Source organism: Macaca nemestrina, chromosome 13, assembly GCF_043159975.1.
Source record: "Macaca nemestrina isolate mMacNem1 chromosome 13, mMacNem.hap1, whole genome shotgun sequence".
NCBI classification, from domain to species: domain Eukaryota; kingdom Metazoa; phylum Chordata; class Mammalia; order Primates; family Cercopithecidae; genus Macaca; species Macaca nemestrina.
In genome coordinates this window covers 46,570,679-46,585,929 of record NC_092137.1, presented here as the reverse complement: position 1 = coordinate 46,585,929, position 15,251 = coordinate 46,570,679, and the positions used below count along the sequence as shown (strand labels likewise).

The following is a 15,251-nucleotide window of genomic DNA, read 5'->3' as shown; positions in this document are numbered from 1 at the left end:
TCAGAAATATGTAAGCAAGAAAACATGGCCATGGTTGGAGGAAGAGGCCCAAAAGGAGACTCAAGGGGTCATTGGCTATTAAAGCAGCAGGAGACCTGGAGACACTGGGATGAGCTGGGGAGACATGAGAGTGGCCTTCAGGAAGTGTGTGCCTCTGGGATTATGTGGGCTCAACTGGCAGTAGGTGCCCAGGAGCTGTGGGTAACTGGAGGGCAGAGGCAGAGCCAACATGTGCTATATAATATTTTCAACTTTCAACATTCCTCTGTGGTTAGAGGACTTGTACTATATTTCAGATATGCATAGAAGATCTGGCAGAGGGGACTATGCCTACCAGCCACATTTCAGAAGCCAGTAATTGGAAGACACTGCAAATTACTTGAATTGGGTGTTCCGTGTGAGTTCAGGGATGACATTCCTATTAGACTATTCAGGGCTTTCGGAGTGTTTGGTAATGTCTCTGTTCCAGTTTCATTCCACAAGTCCCTGGTGAGTACCTGCTATGTGCCCCTATCCAGTGCCTGTTTCTCTGGTCCTTGACCCAGGCCCTCCCAAAAGGAGCTTTCAGTTTAGTAAAGGGGAGACAGCAAGGCTAATTAGAGACAAATCAGAGACTTAGGGCTGCTGCTCAGAGAGTGACCCACAGTAAGCAGACATGTGCAGAGGCAGAACCAGTGTGGATGGGAGTTTGGGGAAGGACCAATCTTAGGCTGAGTAGAGCTGGGACAGGTATCAGAGGGCCAGTATTAGTCTGGATGGTCTATTAGGCCAACACAAGGTGGCTTTTTTCATATAACAAAATGTTCAACAACTCTCGTAAAATTGATATGATGTATAAACCAGATGAATTAAAGTTAATGTTTAAGGTTTAGGATTTAAGGGACTAGAAAGGCCTTTGTGGCTCCATCTGGAAAAAGCTTTTGGGAACACCAAACAGGTGGCATCGGGCCTGCAGGGGATGTGCACAGCCTGGGGCCCCTGCACGTGTATTTCTAGGCACCGTTTTCTCCAGGGAGGTCGGGGAGAGGGAGGTATGCCCTGGCCTTGATCTGCAATATTGAGGTCATTGGTAAAAGTTCTTTAGGTTTCCTTAAAGGTGTTACCAACAGTCATATTGTGGGGTGAGTTAGGGGGACAATAACTTAGGAACACTGTTGAGGAGGAGTGCTGTCTTGAAGGCCGCCTATGGCCATGTGCCTGCTTGTTAGAATCGTGGACACCAGAAGACAGGGATGGGGTCTAGGGAGCTTGACTCTAACTGGAACTCAGCTGGGCACATGGCAATTGGGAGTCCCATTCCAAGCGCAGAACTGGGGTGCAGGGTCTGCTGGATGTGAAGGTCTGAATAGGAAACAGAACACTAGCTATATCCCAAAGGAAGCCTAAGCTCACAGCACTGCGAGAGTGGGGGTGCGGTGCACCAGTATTTTTTGGTGAATGCTAATGTTGGTTTAAGTACCTGGGCTGGCATGCCCCTTCCTGTTATGTGAAGGGTTTAGATCCTTTCTTGGCTAAGAAAATGAAGCAGTAGGCTGACTGTCATTTTATTATGAAGTTTCTCCCATGTATGTAACCTTCAGAGTGAACAGGCTGTGGCAACTTCAAATAAAAATCAGATGAACCAAACCATTCCCAGTTTACACATGAGTGTGTTCTGGGGGAAGGAAACTAGCTTCTAAAAGGTAATGCTGGCCAAAAAAAAAAAAAAAAAAAAACCAAAAAACAAAAAACGTAATGCAGAAGTAATCAAATATTTGTTTAAATTATTACTTGCTATGCAAACAATTTTAAGAATTTAATGAAATTTAAAATAGATGTCTATGGGGAGAAAGGGAAGGTGTCCTTCAAATAAGTTCCCCTAATATTGTTTTAACTATTTGTCTTTAAAATGTTTTTCCTTTTATGTATTTGTACACATGTATGCATATCTTATGGGGTCACAACCCTATAATATGCATAGTTCTCTTTCCATTTTCACCTTGGCATTTTTATATAGTAGCTTCATGGATTGATTATCTACTTATTTATTTGAGACAGAGTCTTGCTCTGTCACCCAGGCTGGAGTGCAGTGGCGCAATCTCAGCTCACTGTAGCCTTGACCTCCTAAGCTCAAGTGCTTCACCTACCTCAGCCTCCCACATAGCTGGGACTACAGGTGCATGCCACCAGGCCTGGCTAATTATTTATTTTTTTGTAGAGATGGAGTCTCGCTATGTTGCCCAGGCTGGTCTCAAATGTCTGGGCTCAAGCAATGCTCCCACGTCGGCCTCCCGAAATGCTAGGATTAGAAATGTGAGCCACCACATCAGGCTGGATTTTATTGTTTTAATTGCAAGTTGACAATTTATAATTGTATAATTTTATGGGGAATAAGATGATGTTATGATTTATGAATACAATGTGGAATAATTAAACTAGTCAGCATATCCAGCACCTCAATACTTAATATATTTTGTGGTGAAAACATAAGAAGCTTCATGGATTTTTAAATGAGCCTTGTTCACAGTTGCATAATGTGTGAGCAGTTCAGAGTTGGATAAAATACTCCTCTTCGGAGAGCTAGGTTGTTTCTGTTCATTTCCTATTAGAAACAGTATTTTCATGTTAAATTTAATGATTTCTTGAAGAGAAATGTTGTGGGTACAAATTAGGGAACAATTTAAGGAAGAAAAGCCAGGATTTAAGGGACTCAGAAAGTGGGCAAAGAAACTTGAAACCGTTAAAACGGGCCACTGTGAGTTGTTCCCCGCCTCCCGGATGTCTCACCTGAGGTCACGTGTGCTTCTGGAGGCTTTGAAGATGGTTCTGCGTCACTTTCACTGCCCTGTGTTAGGTCCACTCAGATGCTATGGAAAGGTGACTGTGTTTTACTCTTCTCTGTATAGTAAGAGAAGGGTGGGCTCCTCTCTATAATACTCTGATCAGAAAAATCCAAAGTTGCACTTTTCACTTTGCAAAGCCAGTAATGGGCTTCACAGAACTTTGGAATAATGATCACGTCATGCCTGAAGTGTTTTATTCCTGATCACACTGGTGGGACTTCTGCTTGGGAGAGGAGACAGAAACTACGGGAACTTTAAACCCAAGGTTTTGATGTCCCTGCTCCCTTGAAGATCCATGGAAAAGCAGTAACATACAGTCACACATCACGGGATTCACTTTACAATAACTTAGGCAAGTTGCAACAAAACAGTTAGAAAGTAAAATGACCAACGTTTGCCAAGTTTCACAGTCCACTCTGAGGTGGAATCCTAGAATCTTGGCCTTGGAAAGGATACTTCGATCCCTTGTCCTGCTGACTGTCTACTTTCTGAGGTCTCCTGGCAGATGGGCATGGAGCCTGTTGACCTAGAACCTTTCCTGAGACAGGGAGGTCACTGCCCCATGAGCTACGTTGGTTGCTCTAATTGTGGGCAAGTTTTTCTAGTGGCAGTGTCATCTGCTGTTCTGGAGCTTCCTCTGGTGGCCCTCCTTCTGCCTGTGGAGTAACACCAAACATACTGATTTTTCTCTGCCCATGCTTCAGCTGCTTATAGCCGAGGCTGGGCTTCTCCCAAGCCTGTTCCTGCCTAGCCTGAACATCTTATTTTCTAATTTATTTCTCATTAGACAAAATTCTCAAACCTTTGCCATTCTGGCTAGTCTTCTCTGGACGAAGTCTGGTTTGTCAATGTCTGGCTTAAAGTGTGGTGCTCATAATGATGTTTCTGGGGTTAGAACTTGAGAAATTCCACTTAAGCTTGGGAGAGTGAAAATAACAGAAAAAAAAAAAAATAGACCTACTGATTCAACCCAAATTTATCCATTGCCTTCTGAATGATGGGGCCAGCTGCTTCTCTGGGTTACTGGGGTGGGGTGGGAGGAGGATAATAGAGCCCCAGAAGAGTTGGGCTTGACTTGCCTTTTCCTAGCAAAGAAAATAGCGTCTCTTTTACTTGCAGTCCTAGAACATCCGGCAAGATTCTTAGAGATCGCACATCTATCAACTTTCTGACGCCACAACCTGCCCAAGATCACAGAGAGATTTAATGACAGGGTCCTAAGTTGGAGTCCAGATCTGTGTGGTTGTTTCTATCAATTTCTGCTGCTCCCCTCTTCTGCCTGCTCTGTCTCTCCCTCTGCATTTCCCCTGAAACCCCTACTCCTAAGTCCCTTTTACTATTCTTACCTGAAAGCTTGCTTTTGAAAACACAAGCACCAAAGTCATAAGATACCTTGGCACCTTTTTTTTTTTTTTTTCCCATGAGAATCTTTTACACTGTGGTTTGTGAAGGAAGCTGACTTTAACAATCTAGGTGATATGGTGGTTATAAAGAAAGAACAGTGGCCGTTAAGATAATACGTGTCTAAATATGTCAGGAGGTGCAAGAGCTATCTTGTCCCACTGGGGCTACAGGAAATGTATTCACCAAAATGTGCAGGTCATAGATAGGTCAAAGAGATAGCACAGTACAGTACAGGGGTCAAACCAGCCACAGTGTGATTTCTACAATGTGATCTAAGATTACTGGAACAGAAATGCCCATCTTTAGAAAATACCTTAGTGTTCATATGGGCACTCGTAGAAAACTCATTTAAACAAAATTTCTGCAACATCAAGGACTATCTTTAATTTTATACTCTGGTCTACATACTGCCTCTGGACTATTTCTTAGGTATTCGAATTTGTTCTTTTGTTTCTGTATGCTTTCATTCACTCATTTAATAACTATTTTTGAGTGCCTCCATTATGACAGTGACTCTCTTCCCTGCCTCCTCTTTCTGAATTCTCTGAATCCTTTAAGATTTGGCTGGAGTCCCAAATCTTTTGGGATGCCTTTGTTGTTCATTCCAGCCCACAGACTTCTTCCTCTGCTCTTTATACTTCCTGTACTCTTCATCTCCTTTGGATATTTAATGCTTTCATGTGTAGACTTTGCCAACTGGCCTTAACCAATTGGATAAACAAACTGAACATCTCTTTAGCCATTTGCAGCCAACCAAATTCATGTGCATTTTCTGATTTCATCCCCACAGCATTCAGGTTAGTATTATCATTCTCATTGCAAAAGTAAGAAAGCTGAGAGCTCAGAGCTTAAGAGACTTGCTTGTCACACAACTGAAGGTAATGATGCAAGACTCAAAACTCAGATTGCTTCACCTGACTCTAAATCTTCTGCTTTTTCTCTTTCCCCACACTATACTTGTCTAAACTTCCTTTTATTCTCTATTGGGTTTTACACATTATTGGCACTCGACTACATTCTCATCAATTGAATTGCTCTGAAACTTTCTGCTTTAGTTTGAAGGCTATTGAAGGGCAAATTCACTTGGAAACCATCAAGGAAATATGGAAACGTCAGATTGTATTATGGCCATTTTTGTTTCTAGTGTTGTGTTAGTTGCTTGGGCTGAGCCTTCCAGAAGACAAGGAAGAAGATAAAATCAATACATTGCCATTATAAAGCAGCTTACTACTACACAACTTCAGCTATCATGTCATGTCCCCCTCGTATACCCAGAAGAGAAATCAATATTTGGGGTGACTGAGGAGTGGGGAGAGTGCAATCAAATTGCCCTAAACACAACAGATAGCACAATTCTGTGACATCTAGCACAATTCTGTACATTCTACCCAGGTGCCTCAGCATCCACATCAACTCAGCTCAAGGTTGCTATTTAAATTGGGAGTTTGGCTTTGTTTACTTGTTGGTTTGTTTTTCATTTTTTTAATGTGGGCTCTGGCAGGTCTCTACACCAGCATGAGCTTAAGGAATTATTAGTTCCACACACTATCCTATACTTGGTGCCATATTGATCTATTTACATTACATCTGTGAATAAAGCAGTTTCATTTCTTCCCTTCCTATTTGTATACCCTTTATTTCCTTATCTTATTGCAGTAGGTAGGACTTCCAGTACTATGTTGAAAAACAGTGATGAGATTGAACATCCTTGCCTTATTCCTGATCTTAGGAGAAAACATCCAGTGTCTCACTATTAAATATGATATTAGCTGTAGGTTCTTTGAGGATGTTCTTCATGAAGTTGATGATGTTTCCCTCTATTTCTAATTTGCTGAGAGTTTTATCATGAATGGGTGTTGGATTTTGTCAACTGCTTTTTTTTTTTTTTTAATCAATTGATATCATCATATGACTTTTTTTTTCTTTCCCTTATTGATGCCTTGGATTACACTGATTTTTCAAATGTTGAACCAGCCTTGCATACCTGGGATAAATTCCACTTGGTTATGGTGTATAATTCTTTTTATACATCATTGGATTCTATTTGTTAATATTTTATTGAAGATTCAGATTGATCTACTTAAGCCACAGCCATGAACAAATCACTCTCTTATTCTAAAGTCTCAGTGGTTTCCAATGCAATCAACTAAAATCCAGATTTTTTAGTCATTCAAAGCCCTCTATAGCCTGGCTTCAATTTACCTTTCAGTGCTTCCCTTCCACTACATTCTGTGAAGTACCTTTATTTCTCTAAACTTTTTCTATAGTTTCTCACCTTCCTGTGTTTGAATACCCCTATTCCCTTCATCTGCTACTAGGTATAACTTTCCATTTTTTTCTACCCCAATTTTCTAAAAGCTTATTTCTCTTCAATATCTAGCTTAAATAATAATAATTCTCCCACACTGGTAACTGTGTCTTTTCTTTTGTCTCTGTCTTCTGAAACATACTATCTCATATATGAGGCACTTAATGGGCATTTTCTGAAATGAAAGGAACCTGGAATTTAACTTTGGCCTTGTTGATCAGAATATGACTCCAGTCTTTGCTTTTTTATTTTAGATATTGAGATCATCTAGTCCAGTTTTTCAATCAGAGTAGTGATCCTATCTATAATATCTCAGACAGAAAGACGTTTCTGTGATGGTATTCACTACTTCAAGATCCATACTGTTGCTGGACTTTGTTAAGTAGTTTATGTGATATATTCGGAAGTCATTGACCCACCTATGACTTCCATCATTGATACAGTGGTCACTGGAGTAATGAAATGTTTATAGGGAGGCAGCCTATAGAGTAGAAAGAGTTTAGGTTTTGTCAACGTTCAGTCTTTGGATCAAAGTTTACTCCGCTACTTACTAGCTGTATTGTCTTAGATGAGTCAATGCATTTACCAGAGCCTCCATTTCTCCATCTTAAAAATGGGGATAATACCTTTCTAGGAGAGTTAGAATGAATGACAAAATGTATGCATGAAACAATTATGTAGAGCTTCAGGTACAGCTCCTGGAATAAAGAAAGTGTTTGACAAATGGTAGCAACTATTGTTAAGCTCCTTTAGTGTATGCAGTACTCTATTATGTGTCATGGGGGAATTTATAAACTAATTTATAAGACTAATCCTTCCCACTTAAGGACCTTAAGGCTAATTTGAATTTTGTCCCAGATTTGTTGCTTGAGATGAATAAGAGGAGAAATGTTCCTTCACTTGCCTATGGGATGAGTCCAGGTTGGCAGGTGAAGGTTGTAACTTCCAATGGAGGCAATGTCACAGTTTCTTGGGATCAGAGCTGGTCTTCTAGAGTTGACTGATATATGACCAGTTCAGCTGAAGTTTCCAGTGGTGGGTTGGGAAGGCCAGACTGTTACTGTGATGTTTGTGTGGGAAGGAAAAAGGGAAACAGACCCTCAGGGTTCAATGGGTAAGCTGAGTGAGCTATAGACAGTGGGGCAAGAAGGGAAAAAACAAATGAGAATTCCTTAGAACTTTCTTTTCACATCATCAGAAGACTTTGTGGGGATGAGTAACTATTTTCAATGATAACAATTCATAGTGATATCCAAACCTTTTAAAAACATCAGTACAGTCTTCCCCCTTCTCTCTCACAATAGCACTCTCATTTTATGACTTATGAAGGTAATCATGTGTAGCTCATTTTGGTTAGGCCATACAATATTTTTTAGCTGTGAACTGGTATTAGGATTCGAATGTCCTGGGTGCTTTATTAAATGTTTTGTGGTCTTAGTGGGCAATTGGTAATAGCTACTTTGAACATTTTCTAGGCTAACATGCTAGAGGGTGATCTCTATGACATACAGCATTTGGAACTTTGCCACAGGTTGGAATAGATGCATAACTAGCTCCTGTGGGAATCATCGCTGCTCTTGTTGGCCCCCTTCTTGGTGGAGGTTCAGTGAATTTTCATGCTGGCTCCAATCCTGATCAGACTCCTTAAACTGGCAAAAGAGGACATTAGCCCCCACCCTCTACTTGGCTTATGGCCAAAGCATATCCAGTCTTCCTTTGACAAGAACAATACATTGTGTGAATCTCCAGTTTTTGCCTGATAGTATAACTTCAAACTCTGCAGCTCTATTCTAATCAGAAGCTCATTTTTTAAAAAAGAAATAATTGTTCATAGAAGATTGCTTGAAGGATAAGCTGTTCATTTCTTTTTCCATATGCTACATGCTATCCTTGGGTCAAGAGGTACCATCAGATGGTGGCAGACTGGACTGAATTGCCTAGGTCTTTCAAATAGTTCATTTGATTAACGGAACTTTGGGAACTTTGACGTTTGTTGTTAGTCTACACTGAGGAACTGAAACCTGCTATTGTATTCACTGAGGGTCATTACGGAAGGTGGAAGTCATTCCAACCTACTACATTGGGGTGGGGGAAAATTCTCCCTGGTTTCAATAACAGGAAAACTTGGCATCTGCTGTTGTCTTTTAGAAACCAGAAAACTTGTAATCAATATTACCCTCTGTGGATTTGCCACAGGAAGCACGCTGTAACATTTGTGGTCCGCCCTCTCCTTAGTATTGTGTCTTATGCCTTGTTTTATCTCTTTTGCCCACTTTATTTTTCCTTTGGCCTAATTTTCTCATTGAAACAAAACTATAATTGAACTTCAAGGAGATCTGCAGCTGCCATGAATTCCTTTATGAACAAGTTAGGGCAAGGCAGAATTTTTAAGAGCCTACTGTCCCTTGGTGAAGGTCAGCACAGTTTATGGGAAATTCCAGAGGAGAGAGCAAAGAGGGGAGTATTTGCCTGAGAGAACAAAGGTCAGTATCTGTTTGCATCTCAGCTCTGCAAAACCCTCTTCTAACCCTTACTGGTCACATGCAATATGCTCAAACCACGAAGTTTGGTTTTTTAAGGAAATTACAGAGGTGTTCCAGAAATGGAGATTCTGTACTTAGTCTCCAGAAATCCAGTCAGACTTTGTGGGTGATTGGGGTCAGAAAGCCAAACACGACCTCTGTCAAGACTCCACAGCCCAGTTAGCTGTACATCTGGGGGAACTAGCAGCTGCTCTGAGCACCCCTCTCCCCTTGCATGGCAGTCTCATGCATCTCCGGCTCAGCTCACATGTGCAGGTCTCCAATTGATTAACTTTATTTCATCCACCAAAAAGACAGGTGGGCCTTCAGTCTTGATAGATTTCTGACAAAGAGGTAGAGGTTCTTGGGATGACTCTCAGAAGTCATGGCATCCTCAAGCCAAGAATATCTTTGGCTGTGGCCTCTCCCCTTGGCTTCCCCGACTCCCCCGCCCTCTGTGCTCTGTGCTCAGCCTACAGTGACCTCCCCTCTTTTTGAACATTCAAGTGGTATATGCGTCCTTCAATGCTCAGTTCCAGTCCTTTCAATTCTCTCTACCCCTCTAACAGTTACCCTCTATAGCTAGAATTTCTGCAGCCTTTGGTCTGGAGCATGCTTAGCCCTTAAATTCTGCTATCCCTGTGACTAGGACATTTTATTTGTGGTTCCTCTCCAACTAGATTTTAATCTTCTAAATGGGAACATACATATCCTAGCCTTGGTCTTTTATTTTTCACAGACGCTAACATGATTCTAAGCAGCAATAGTTACTAAAAGTCTCCTTCTCTTCCTCTTCATCATCTTTCTCCTTTCCCTCTTTCTTGCCCCTTCCTCCTGTTGCTCTACACTATCATCTTCCTATTCCTCCTGCTTTTCCTTATTAGCTGTATGTGGGACTCGCTATTAATCAGCTTTGCTGTGGTGACAAGTAACCCTCATACTTCAGTGGCTCAACAAACAGATTTGTTTCTGTTTCATGAATACTCTAGATTAGCTGGGGCCCTGTTCTGTGTCTTCTCATCTGGGACCTAGCTGAAGGAGAAGCCCAGATTCAAGACAAGTGATGACCAAGGGAAATTGTAAGAGAACTGGAAAAAACTTGCATTGTCCCTCATGCTTTTCTCTGTCATTTCCATTTACGTCGTATTGGCTCCACTGAGTCTCGTGGCTGAGTCTGACATGGGCAGGGAAGCATACCCTACTTACAGGAACATACTCAAGTCACTTGGTCATGAGTATCTTGCAATCATCTCTCAAGAAAGGGAGCCAAGAGTTGGGAACAATGGAAACATTTACTACAGACGATTTCTAGTTGCCTGGCTCTGCTTAGTGCATTACATGAGGCAATGAATGTTCAGTTCCAGGTACAGAAATTTTATGACACATTTTAGATCTATTCTAGTCCCATTTGAGCCCTATTTTGTAATGAGGAAATGGAAACTTAGATAATTTAGGCAGCTTTTGAATGAATGTTTGCATTTCTTTCAGCTTTTCTTGTTGACTGCAAATGCCCAGGTCCCACCATCATTTCTCTTCTCAAACTAGTGCTCCCTCCCAGTACCACTCTTACAGTTTTCCACTGTGATCCTATAGAAAAAGAGCCCTCAGTAGGTCTTAGATGATTATTTATTAACTCTGAGATGAGGAGAGTTATATCATAAAAAAACTCTGGGCAGTGGCTCACAGCTTTAATTCCAGCACTTTGGGAGGCCAACAAATTCTAGAAATGCAGGGTCTCAGAATTTTACCTCCCATGTATCTTTTACCAGGAATGTACTGGAGCATGTGCTCCATCAAAACATTTGTGTCTCCTCTGTTCCCAGTGAGAAAGCAGTATGCAATAGAGGATGAGGGCCACACTCGGAGAACGAATGTAGTGGGTAGTCTGAGAGTGAAAGAGAGCAAAGGCACAGGGCATACCAAGCAGCAGATAGCACTGTTTCTGCTCTCGGGTCCATACGACTTGATGTCAGACATTTTCCCCCCAGTCACATGAACCAATATGTCTTTTCTTGTGTAAGCTAGTTCCAGTTTGATCTGTGTTCCTTGCACCAGAAGGAGTCTTGACCAACATAATGGATATGACAGTTGCATGGCTTTCTAAAAATACCACTTTTGATCTGGATATGTTCACATAACTTTTGCAAAACAAACAAAATTCCTTCTTTCCTTTCAGAGAATCAATTGAGCACAAAAATGTGCTGTGTACAATGTTTCATCTGGCTAACAACGACGACAATGGATATCTATAGCAAGTTGTATTTCAATTTTTTTCCCCAAATTTTGCTAAGAGTAAAAAATAACATCATTAAATAAAACTTTTCAAAGAATAAGACTTATCTCTACTTCCATCAATGTATATTTTTGCAGTTTCCTGTGTTTTCATCTGCTGTTTCTTCATGTGCAAGATAAGGTTTTCCATGGTTGTAATCATGGTGTGCCCCAAATTTGGAACTCTACTTTTTCTCTATTAAATCATAAAATCTTCATTCATCATATTTAATGTCTGTATAATAGGGTTTTTCAATCTCAGCATTATTGACATTTGGGGAGACTGTCCTATACACTGCAGTATCCTTGGTCACTCCTCATCAAGTGCCAATAGAACTCACCCTCCCCCCAGGCTGGGACAACCAAAAATGTTTTCAGACATTGTCAAATGTCTCTTGCGGGGCCAAGTCATCCTTCACGGAGAAGCATTACTGTGTAGTACTCCTTTGATTTGACACCATAGTTTTTTTTTTTTTTTTAAACAAGTCCCCAATTTAAATTACTTCAAATTTATTGCTTTTACAAATGATGCAGAACTAAAAGTTCTAGGTATACACCTTTTTATAATTCAAAATTGCTGTCTTGAGAATAAATTCAATATGATCAAGAGGTAGAAACACTTTTGTAGATTTTGACACTCATTACTAATTTGCTTTTCAAAAGAATCCCACCAATCTTGGTATCAGGAACAATGAAAGAATGTAATAGTTTTCCTGCCATCTTGCCAGTGCATCATCTAATATGTTGCAATTTCAGCATCATGTGGTGAAAGGAATCTAGAATTTGAAGTCAAACTGGCCTGGATCAAAACCCCACATAAGCACTGATAGCAAATTGGCCTCAGGTAGTTACTTTATCTCTCAGCTCTGATGTTTGTAAGAGTGTTTGAACATCTCTACCTTGCAAGGTGGTTGTTCTTGAAAACAACTGTTATTAACTGTCATTATGCATTGCTGTCCTGGATATTCAAAATACCTCTGCCCGTAAGGCAGGCAGTGGAAAATATAATTTCTGTTATACAAAGGCCGGAGAGGGGAAGGAATTTATCAGAGTCACACAGGAGACCTGGGCTTCCACAGAGCCTGGAGGTTTATTGCGCCAGAGAGGCTGTTGCATTCTAGCCATCTGTATATGCCTCTACCAGGTGCCTGCCCTGCTGCAGGCTGTGGGAGTTGCCAGAGGAAGGGGTGGCAGAGATGACTGTCTGACGCGTGAAATTACAGGAGCTCCATGTCTGGTACTGCTAAAGATTCCCAGATTCTAGGGATTCTTCTCTGTCCTTCACTCCCAGGACTTCTGTTGTCAGCATGACTGGGCAGCCCTATGCCTGACATATGTCCTGATTCCCTTTACTCTCCCCAGTCGGCTCCTAACTGGTACCTTGCTTCTGCTGTCACCCTCCATGGTGCAGTTTGGTACCTCCATGGTACTGTTTAAGGCCTCAGCCTTAAACAGTAAATTAGATTATGTCACACCTCTCCTTGACCCCTATAATGCCTTCCCATTGCACTTAGAATAAATACTAGCTACATAACCAGGGTCAGTAACTTACCCCAGTGGCTCTCAACCTAATGCTTTAGAGTCACCTGGAATTTTTTTTTTTTTTTTTTTTTTTTTTACAGATTTTTAAAAATAACCTTCACTTTTTAAAAGCTAATGTGTGCATTATAGGAAACTGAAAACCACTAGAAGCAAAGAACAAAGTCATCCACAATCACAAGCAATTTAGTTTCACATGTCCTTCTAAGTCCTATTTGTGTAGATACAACATCCAATTTTATGGACTTGAGATCATATGTTATGTATCATGCCTTTTCACACATCATGAATATTTACCAATTCAAAATCTTAAAGCTATATGAGTATTCTGATAACCAGCAACACATTACACCAACTCCATCTGCTAGAAAAAATATAATCCTCCCTTTCTTAGGACTAAAATTTCATAGAAGGCCCAAATGATAACATGCCTCTAGACAAAAGCATTAGCAGAGTTCTGATTAAAACACTGTATTTTCTTAATGCTCAATTTAAAATGAAACATAAAGCAGCAGAATACACTATGTATAATGTTTCTAAGATAATTTATATCTATACCATTAAAATATTAGCAAGAAGGTATGTTTCCATCAAATTACTTACTGTATTCCTATAGTACAGCCAAAAGAGTTGCACATATATCAATGGCTAGTGTCAAAATGTAAACATGGACACATTTGCATACATCTCTCCCTTTATACTTCATTCTGCCCCTCTGCTGCCAACCTAATGAACAAGTTCTGACATACACTGCTCAGACGTGGTTTAACGATTCCATGTCCAAGATGCATCTTTTCCATCAATTATAACAAAAAAAATTAATAAATTGCCTAATTCACTAGCTCTACTTTTTAACATACATTGTCACCCCAGGACTTTCATAAAGCTCAGATGTTGCAAAATAATAAGACTTGTCCACAACAAACACAGGCACTTTACTGAAAATGCTCATATAGATCTACGGTTATGATTTTAAACCATCTTCTAGATATGGAGATACTAGCAAAGAGACCTTTCCTTCATCCTTCCTCTTCTCCCTCTTCTCCCTCTTCTCCCTCTCCCACCATCCCAATGACTAAGTATACTACTGTGTCTAGCTCCAAGGGGTGGATTACCAAACTCAATCCCAGAAGACAGGACTTCCTATAAACAAACAAAAGGACATTTATAAAGGGATTGTTTTACGTTAGTCAACTTATATACAGTAGTGAGCATTAATAAAATGTACACAAAACCACGGTTAGATTAGAACATGAAAATCTCTTCAGATATGACCAGACTGGCCTAGAACTTCCTTCTCAGGTCTTCTGTTCTATGTCCTTTAACTCACTGAACAAACATGGAAGCTTTGCTTCCAGAGGTGGTCTATCCATTTCAAAGTCACCTCCAGAAGACATTTATTTTTGTAATTTTTTTTTTTTTTTTTTTTTGGATACGGAGTCTTGCTCTGCCACCCAGGCTGGAGTGCAATGGCGCAATCTCCGCTCACTGCAACCTCTACATCCGCCTCCTGGGTTCACGCGATTCTCCTGCCTCAGCCTCCCGAGTAGGTGGGATTACAGACGCCCACTACCACTCCCGGCTAATTTTTGTATTTTTAGTAGAGACGGGGTTTCACCATATTGATCAGACTGGTTTCCATCTGACCTCGTGATCTGCCCGCCTTGCCTCCCAAAGTGCTGGGATTACAGGCGTGAGCCATCGCGCCCGACCTATGATTTCTTTTTAAACAAATGAGAATTTACAAGATGTGTGATTTTCTCACTGTCATTCGTCGGCAACCTCTTCACATCTAGAAAGCCTAGATGTGGAAAATGTTTTCTTTTAAAAGGTTGGAGGGAAGTTGAGAGCAACTTTTTCATGTTATATACACACAAGCTTTCTATAAACGGTCAATAAACCTTCCCAAAGGGTGGTGGGCATGTCCAGCGGGCCAGCTGTGCCCTGTCATCCTACCATTTCTCTTGCGACATAGAGGTCTGGTAGAGCGATCACCAACCCGCGATGGCCACTCATCCTTCTACTCACCCTCCTCCAGGACTTGGCTCACCTTCTGTGCCGTTAACGCCTCTGTCGGTTGTCCTCAGGACTCAGTAGGTCTCGTTCAACTGGGACTGAGCGGTCACTGCAGGTCTACCCTCTACGTGGCTCTGTGGCCTAAGGAGGCCTCCGTAGACCCGCCCCTCCACACCCTAGCGACCTCCCTGTCGCTGCCATGCTTCCGGCCAGCCACGGCAGCTGCCACTCAAAGGCTCTGCATCCGGACGGCTTGGCAGGGGTCTCCTCTGGAGATCCAGCAGTCGGCGGGGTCGTCTGGGAGAGGCTGCCGCCACCATCAGGTTACAGAGGTAGGTTGAGGAATATGATCGATGCTCCTTCAAGGCC

General features: G+C 41.4%; 2 long non-coding RNA genes across 8 annotated transcripts in view; one reads left to right on the top strand and one right to left on the bottom strand.

Moving 5' to 3' along the window:
- Positions 1-2,291: 2,291 nt before the first annotated feature.
- Positions 2,292-15,093, bottom strand: LOC105464963 (uncharacterized). Of its 7 annotated transcripts, XR_011611693.1 has the most exons (5): positions 14,823-14,904; positions 7,435-7,662; positions 3,279-3,474; positions 2,767-2,907; positions 2,292-2,581 (listed from the first exon to the last, which is right to left on the bottom strand). It is a non-coding gene; the product is annotated as an uncharacterized lncRNA (long non-coding RNA). The 7 variants fall into 7 exon arrangements; XR_011611692.1 differs by having other exon boundaries at positions 2,767-3,474; positions 7,435-7,594; positions 14,895-15,093; XR_011611691.1 differs by lacking the exon at positions 14,823-14,904 and adding an exon at positions 14,917-15,091 and having other exon boundaries at positions 2,767-3,474; positions 7,435-7,594.
- Positions 15,090-15,251, top strand: part of LOC139357833 (uncharacterized) — a 104,955-nt gene continuing 104,793 nt past the window's right edge. Inside the window, exon 1 of the long non-coding RNA XR_011611695.1 lies at positions 15,090-15,214. This is a non-coding gene — a long non-coding RNA (uncharacterized lncRNA). The remainder of the gene's footprint in view (positions 15,215-15,251) is intronic.